Here is an 8,686-nt window from a genome sequence, read left to right as displayed (position 1 = left end):
ATGACAAACGCAAACACCATGCAAGCTAGCAAGAAGTTGAGAACCGGTGGCCTTGCCAGAAGTTCCGTGTTCTGAGCTGCTGCAGAATCACTAGCCCCGTTCCATGTTCTCTGCCGGCTCGGACTCAGCCACCCCGACCACATTCTGTGCAAGGGATCCATATCTCACAGGTTCTGTATATCACAACAGCAAACAACAAATCCGTGTCATTTACAGTCGATTGATAGCTCTAGATCTTACTAGATCCTTGTAATTATCAAGCAAAGCAACGACGAACTAGTACAGATTGTATACGACCCTAAGGATAAATCACGCTCAACGACAAATCCAAAGACTCAATTACAGCATCACGGTAGAGATATACTTAAAAGAGTCTCAATGCACGACTCCTTTTCATCGCTTAAAATTCGTGAAACAATATATCTGAGGGATTGGTCCGAATTCTGATGGGAGAACGGTTCTAAAAAAGGAATAAAACGCATAAAACGAACTCCTAGACTCAAGATATGCACAATGCATCTAGATCCTTCACAAAATCAAGAATTTGTGCTATAATGCCAAATATATTGCCATGAGGCCTCAAGCATAATAAGAGGAATACGAACATCCAAACACTGAAGTTATCGAGCTGAGGACTTCTAGTATGATTCTCGTTGGCCAACATCTTCATATTCAGAAACAAAAAACTGCAGATAATGATTCCACTTGCAAATCACCATTCTTAGCAAAACTTATATGGTAGGGATACGAGATGGTCGTGCAAACGAGTCATACTTCGTTATCAAAATAGATTAACAACAAGGTAAACATAGAATAGGAGATCCATGTTAAAGATTTTAACTGCAAGATTGCTTCATGTAACTACTAAACCATAACAAGAAGATCAATCTTTCCTGACTAATTGAATTTCAGTAGATCCAAATGATAATAAAAGCAAGAATAACCCATTGCAACAAGCCAAGATTGAAAGAGAAGATTAGATTCTCACAAGAAGAAACAAAAGTATTTCACATCAAGCCATTCCTAGTGCTCACATATTTCCTTTTCAAGAATCATTTCCCCCTTTTCCCCACATTCCTCTCTCAATTTAAAGCTAAAGTTACAAAAGATCCAAAGAAGAACAATCCAATCTATCTTCCTTATGGTGAACCTTTCAGCCTTCTACTTAAATAATTAAAATAAACATAAAGCAATCAAGAACATAACCCCAATTCAGCTAGCAATCAACTTCACAAACATTTCAAGAAACACAAAAAAAACTGCACAAAGTAAAATCAAGATGAATAATTGTTGCAAGATGAAATCTTTTTTGTGAAATTACTCACTTGTCTCCTTTGATCTTGAACCAGGCCCTCAGCACATTGCTTGTGGGCAGCACCCAAATCCTCCTTACAAGAGCATCCCAGTTCCATGGAAAGCCCTGAATCCTGATTGGTTGCATCCATGCTGAGGTGGCATATCCTGCAATCCCTCTTAGTCTTCGCCAAATGCACACCTTCCAGATCCACAATCTCCACGGAACACTGCGACACACTGGATTCCCCCCTCCCCTTCACAATTCCATCTTTCCCTAAACCTCCGCCGCTGTCAGAATCAGCTGCGGATTCTGATTCTGCGCTACTGGGTTCTTGTAAAGATTGCATCTTTGGATAAATCCAGGTGGGAAATCTTCATGAAAACGGTGAATGCTATCAAGAACTTCAATAACTCAACTCTCTCTCTCTCTTTGTTGGGTGTATTATTGGAATGAGGTAGCTACTGTAGTAGCAGTAGGTGGGACAGAGAGAGACAGAAGCAACGAACAAGACAGCCCCAAAAATGAACGAAAATCAGCTGTCGGTAAAGAGAGACACACACAGAAAATGGTGGCAATCTTCGGCGGAATTTATAGTGTTTGAAGTTGTGATTTTAATTCGCCACGTCCAACTCATTTCACTATCGCCTTATATATATAGACTATAGTCCGATGTTGAATTATTAGATTGGATAAGATTCAATATTATTCGATTAATTTAAGTTCGAAATAATAGCATATAAACTATAATTTTATTTATGAATTTTGTGGGATAATGTTTAATTTGGGATCCAATCTCGGACGATATGAGAGTATTTAGCTTAAGCATTGAACACATAAACAATTGGGGGCAATTTTAAACTATTGCATTTAATTCAGATTATAACTCATTTTTATTATATGACAATATATTAAATTATTAAATTATTGGATTTGACGATTAAAGAATAAAAATAGGACATACTATGTAAAAGTATGTAGAGTTTGCGTTTCATAGTTTGTAAAGCTAAAATTTGGTCAACGGGTATATAATTTAAGAAAACACATCTTTATAACTTTTTAATTGTGTTCATCGATTTTCACTATAATGTTGATAATGATAATTGGCATCATATTGTTACAAAATCTTCGTTACAATATTATAAGAATTTGTCCAAAATTTGTATTATAAATATTGAGTTAGGCCTCCTCAAATTAAATAGGATTACAGTTGACAAGTTAGAAAGGATGTGAGGGTTTAATTAATTTTCTGAGGAGGACTTAATGAAGATTGTTGCGTATTATATTTGCCGAAGTGCCATATATATTCCTTTAAATGCAATGTATCCAATCTATTAATTGTCTTACTATTATCAAATTACATGACTATGTTATTGAAATTTTAAGAAAAGAAAGAAGTTCAAGACGTATAGTAATATACCTATCAAATCAATAACATCTGAATATTGATAAGCCGTTCAAAAACATAAAAAACCAAAAAAAAGATTGGAGCTTATTAGCAAATGAGAGATGAGAAACAAAAAAAGATGGGGACTATTAGCAAATGAGAGACGAGAAATATTAAGTGTAGGTATTTGGTAAGTGTCAAAATCAGCTAGAGAAAAAGATGAAGGGTGTAGCACAAATTCAAGGTTGTATTGTATCGATTAAGAAGTTGATGTTGATGATAAGGCCAACGCCGCGTACGCGGGTGGCCCGTGTTTCGTTCCGCAGTACGGACCGGACGAGACGCGTGCACGCGCGTCCCGTCCCGTCACCAGCCCGTCCCGCAGTGACCCAATCGCGTGACGTCTCCACGCACCGAGGCGTCCCGTCACGAGCTCTCAGGCGATGCGTGACGCCCACTCGCCGGCCCGCGAGTGGGATTCGTCACGCTGACGCAATAATTATTTTTTTAAAAAAAAAATTAATTGTGAAAAACGGTAATGTTACCATTTTTTATAGCCGTTTCCAATTTTTATTTTTTTACTCTATAAATACTCCTAATTCATCTCATTTCACACACAACTACACATCTATTCTTCCCAAATAATCTCCATTTCCTCTCCAATTTTCATCTCAACATCATCTCTCTTTTATTCTTCTCCCAAATTTAATCGATCACATGGATCCATATGAGCAAATGCGTCAAATAATGAAAATCAACTTGATAAGATCGACGCCGGGAAGCGGAGGAGCCGCGCCGCCCAAAAGACGCTCCGGACATACATCCATCGTAACCGGGAGGAAGGCGCCGCAAGGTTAGTCCGCGACTACTTCTGCAATAATCCGGTGTGGGGAGATACATACTTCCGTCGCCGTTTCCGCATGCGGCGACTGCTAATTCTCCACATCGCAAATACATTGGCGGGCGGGAAGGTTCTTCCAAGAGAAGAGTTCGAAGCCCGTCGACCGTCCGCTCCCACCACACGATCTGCAGAAATGTACTGCAGCAATCCGTCATCTTGCGACTGGACAAACGGCGGATGTGTTCGGAATACCTCCACATTGGAGACAGCACAAGGAGAATGTGCTTGCTCCAATTCTGCAAAGGCGTCCGGGGCAGCCTTCACCGACAATTTCTCCCGAATCCAAGCACGACAGATTGCCAGTTCCTGCTCCGCCTTCACGAACAAGTGCATGGCTTCCCGGGATGCTTGGCAGCGTCGACTGCATGCACTGGCAATGGAAGAATTGCCCGGTGGCGTGGATGGGGTCGTACACGAGCGCCCACAAAGGCTCCACCCCACCGTTATACTCGAGGCCGTCGCCGACTACCGGCTATGGATCTGGCATGCGTACTTCGGGGTCCCCGGCTCGAACAACGACATAAACGTGCTCCAGCAATCCGACCTCTTCGCCGAAGTTTTGGATGGTAAAGCGCCGGCCATCAACTTCACCGCTAACAACCGGCGCTTAGAATGGGGTACCATCTTGCCGACGGCATCTACCCGAAGTGGCCAACCTTCGTGAAGACGTACGCTGCCTGTGAACGCAAAGCAGACGCTTTTTGCGCAGAAGCAGGAGGTTGCTCGGAAGGATGTGGAGCAGGCGTTTGAGGTTCTCCAAGCGCGCTTCAACATTATCAAAGCCTCGGCTCGTTCGTGGTTCATGGACAACATGGTCGACATCATGTATACGTGCATAATCTTGCACAACATGATTGTCCAAGACGAAGGACATGAGGAGGGAAATTGGTTGTACCCCGAAGCCCCCGGAAGCTCAACCGCCAGTAGTCCGCCTCAAAGTGGAGTACATCCGTCTATACAAGAACGGTTGTCTATTCGGGCAAGGACACGTGACTCTTCCGCCCACGCTCAACTCCAAGATGATCTCATGAGCACATTTGGGCAAACTTTGGTGGAGGAAATTAAATTATGTATTTTTAATTTTTTTAGGATTTTTAATTGTGTTTTTTTTTTAATTTTTTACGAATTTTATGTTGTAGTGTTATTTTATTTTTAATGAAGTGTGTTTTTATTAATTGAATTTGGTGGAAAAAAAAAAAAATGAAATTGAATAAATAGTAATTTAAGGGACGGTTAATGGACGGATGGTTGCAGGTTCCGTCCTTTGTTAAGGAATGGAGTAAAAAAGTACAGTGGGGCCGCAAAATAGTGTTTTAAGGGACGGTATAGTGACAGGATGGCCTAAATCACATCTTAATTGATAAGATGTTTCCGCTACTATTACAATTAGTAAATTAGAGGTTTGAATCAATGTAATCACATAATAAATGAAAACTATATTCTATCAATATTTGGTCAATTTAATCATATGTATCAAAACACCATATTTAAAAAAATATTATCATTCTATATCATGATTTAATTCAATTCTTGAACCCAATTTCTTATCACAAATTAACTACTCTGATACATATCTCATCAGATGGGCCCCTTAGAAGTTATGATCTTTTTAATTACCACACCAAGAGTATGCAATAGATTGTCTTATTAGAGGTCCATAATTAGTATCGTAAACACACTTCACCTTATAATTTCAACGCAATATTCCTTATTTTACAAAGACAGCCGATGCCAGTTGGAAAACAAATGGTTCCGGTTCTACGAAATATGGAACCGAACTTGGCCTACGAACATAACGGTTCCAGTTCTACGATGCAATAAAAGTTTTTTTCTAATTTTTGCATCTTTTTTCAACTGAAAATCTGATGGTTTTGCGTAAAACATCGGTGGTTTTTAATGAAAACAGCCGATTCCGGTTCAATATTTCAAAACCGGGAAATCAGTCCGACTCAGACTGTTTCTAACGGTAAACCGGGAAATCAGTCCGACTCAGACTGTTTCTAACGGTTCCTGTTAACCTAACCTGCACCGATTCATAAGCAACGAAATAAATTGATGGGGTGTCTGCGAATTAAGACAAATGTTAGAAACGAGAGAGAGACTATACATCAAGAACATTAACATTAGTAGAAGAAGACTGATAAAGAGACTGCTGTTGATATATCATCGAACAAAATTTCTTGATCTTCTCCAAAGAATTGGGGAGAGAAGATGGTGGAAAATTGCTTCCACCTTTCCAGATAAAGACATGATCAACTCATGCCTTCAAGCTGAGCTCGCAGATTAAACGCTGGCATTGCCATCTGACTCGGCCTTGCTTCGCTCGTCACACTAGTAAATAAGAAATGATCATTTCTCATCCTCTCATCCATGTTCATAAGCACAGAGCTCCTTGCATCGGCTGAAAGCCTCCCTGTATTCTCAAGGCCACTTCTGATCCAGGCAATGCTATTCAAATCCGTCACCATGGACATCATCTCCTGACTTGAGATGGCAGGGAGTTGTTCGTATTCCACAAATTCTGGTCCCAGCAATGATCTGTGACAAGGATGCTCAGTGGGAGCTGAACAGCAACCGTGCCCACATTGTGATGGAATCACGTGCTCCCCATCAACAAACCCGCATAGTCCTGAATCTGGTGCAGTTCTTATTCCTGAGTAGTGTGTCGTTGTAAATGGGGTTGAACGCCCCAAGTTTTGCAACTGGACGCGAGATTGCAGGTTGTTCCCCTTGAGCAGAGCGATGAAGGGAGGTCAATGCGTTCCCTCCACACTCGTTTGATTGATCTTCCATCAATCTCATATCCTCCAGTTCTGATGTCCTCGATGACTTTAGAGATCCATCGGATACTATGGCTTCATTTGGTTCAGGAGTGGGTGAATTTGGCTGATAGAACATCACCAGAGTTTCTGATTTGAATGAGGTAAGAGGCGAACCAGTTGAGGATCCTTCTATAGATGCCTGCATCCAGTTGGTGCCGGTATCCTGCAACATCTGTCCAGGAGCTGGAGGTGATCTCGTGGATTTCAAACACCTACGTCTTAATGTAGAATTCCAATGGTTTTTAATAGAATTATCTGTTCTCCCAGGGAGAAGTTTTGCAATGGAAGCCCATTTATTTCCATAAACTGCATGTGCATCTAGAATTATACGGTCTTCTTCATCTGCAGATGCACAAACACAACATGATTACTTCATTGTTTAGAACAATATGCGAAAATGAAACAGCTTTCCACAGCCTAATTATGAAGTGAAATGCTAAAAGCTACAGACAGAATCACAGAAGAATAGCTTCATCCCAACTCTCACACAACACTCCCTTTCTCCCAATGCATGCAGACACAAACACACATTTATGCAAAAGATAATTAAAAAAGAACAACTAGTACAAGTGCTCAATTTAGGCCAGTTTAGAACTTCGTAAACATAAAGAAAATTCACAACTCTAACTCCAGAATAACAAGCAAAGAGGCACAACTTCACATTGAGAACTTCAGATAGAATGGGGTGCAATGTGGCTCGATTGCGAGCATATGCAAAGCATAATGCAAAATGCTTCTTAATAGCCTTCCTACAAATTCATACAAGTATGTCATCCAATCAATCATCACCCTCCTTGACATACATACAGGCTAATTTAGAAACAACAAGTGTGATATTGTTCCCTGATAAACAAGTAAAGGAGAACATACGAAACCCTCTTTGATATTTACAGAGTTAAGAAATTAAGCAACCACAACTTCTCTTCTAGTCAACTCACTGCTCTCAGCAAAGAAGCTCAGATTACCATTTCAATACTTAAACCAGTTGAACTGATTCAGCTAATTTCTGCCGGTAAATGGTCACACTAGATATAAATGCCATTCAAATTTTAAAGAGCACTTGATTTTCACAATGAATTAAACAGATTAGCAGCTTAACTATAACCTCTTTCTCTCAGCAATGAACTCAAATTTCTAACCTAACACTATCCCCATACACTGGTTAGATTCATGATTTTCAAAAATCACAACTCAAAGAAGCACAATAATTAATCACCGTAAGTTACTGAGTTCAACTAGAGTTCTCACACACATATGATATACTAACAACTAAGAAACACAACAATCTGACTAGATCTTACACACACGAATTCGATAACACCGATTTCACTCTGTTTTTCAATCGCTGCAAACCTAAACAAAACGCAACCCTTCCAAACACTTTCATACAATAATCCGCCTTACAATGACTCAAACTCATACAGGAATTATAACAAAAAAACCAAAATAAACAGTCGATCTATCAATAAACCATTCAAAAAACACAAAATACTACCAGTGAAGGGCTTCCGCTTGACGGCGGGGTCGAGCTGATTGCACCAGCGTAGGCGGCACGATTTCCCCGACCTCCGGGGATTCCCCGCGCGATCAGGCTCCAATTCCTCGCCCCGAACTTGCTCACGAGTCCGCTCAGAATCGCGTCCTCCTGCGGCGACCACGTCCCTCGCACCTTCCCATTCGCCGCCGCCAACTCTGCTCCGCCGCCATCCTCCTTGAATACCTCCTCCTGCTGCTCTCCATTCATCATCTCTGGAATCGGAAAAAACTTTCACCGAAAAAGGAAGAAATTGAATTCCTCCGCTGCGAGTTCTGAACTGCAATCGTACCTAACAGCCTTTTTGTAACTGCAAAATGAAATTTCGAAGCTAAAAAATTGAGTTTTTCTCTTTGGACGGTTTTGTAACAAGATTTTCTCGTAATGACATCTGAGTCCTTCATTCAGTATGTCACAAGTGGGGTATGATACGACGACGGATTAAGTAAACATCGGGTTCTGCGGTGTCGTTTCGGTTAGGGGTTGGAATGTAATTGTAGCCCTGTTGCCTTTACGGGCCCACTTTTGTTTCAACCGCTTTGCTTTCGTGCGCCGAACAAGGTTTTTTTGAAAAGAGTATTTTTTTTTTAATTTAGAGAAATGAGGAATAATAATTGGATTCAATGTTGACATATTTGAAAGTAGTTGAATATGATGGGTCCCAAAATATTCTAATTTGCTTCAAAATCGGAAATAAGAATTCAGTTTGAGTTCTTTTAATTCATTTAATGAGGATTAATAATGGATA

General features: G+C 40.5%; 2 pseudogenes; both read right to left on the bottom strand.

Moving 5' to 3' along the window:
* Positions 1 to 5: 5 nt before the first annotated feature.
* LOC121789643 lies at positions 6 to 1,807 on the bottom strand (annotated as a pseudogene).
* A 3,845-nt stretch (positions 1,808 to 5,652) lies between these two features.
* On the bottom strand, positions 5,653 to 8,151 carry LOC121789642 (annotated as a pseudogene).
* Between the last annotated feature and the right edge of the window lie 535 nt (positions 8,152 to 8,686).

Source organism: Salvia splendens, unplaced genomic scaffold, assembly GCF_004379255.2.
Source record: "Salvia splendens isolate huo1 unplaced genomic scaffold, SspV2 ctg296, whole genome shotgun sequence".
NCBI classification, from domain to species: Eukaryota; Viridiplantae; Streptophyta; class Magnoliopsida; order Lamiales; family Lamiaceae; genus Salvia; species Salvia splendens.
This window is presented reverse-complemented; position numbering and strand designations above follow the sequence as displayed.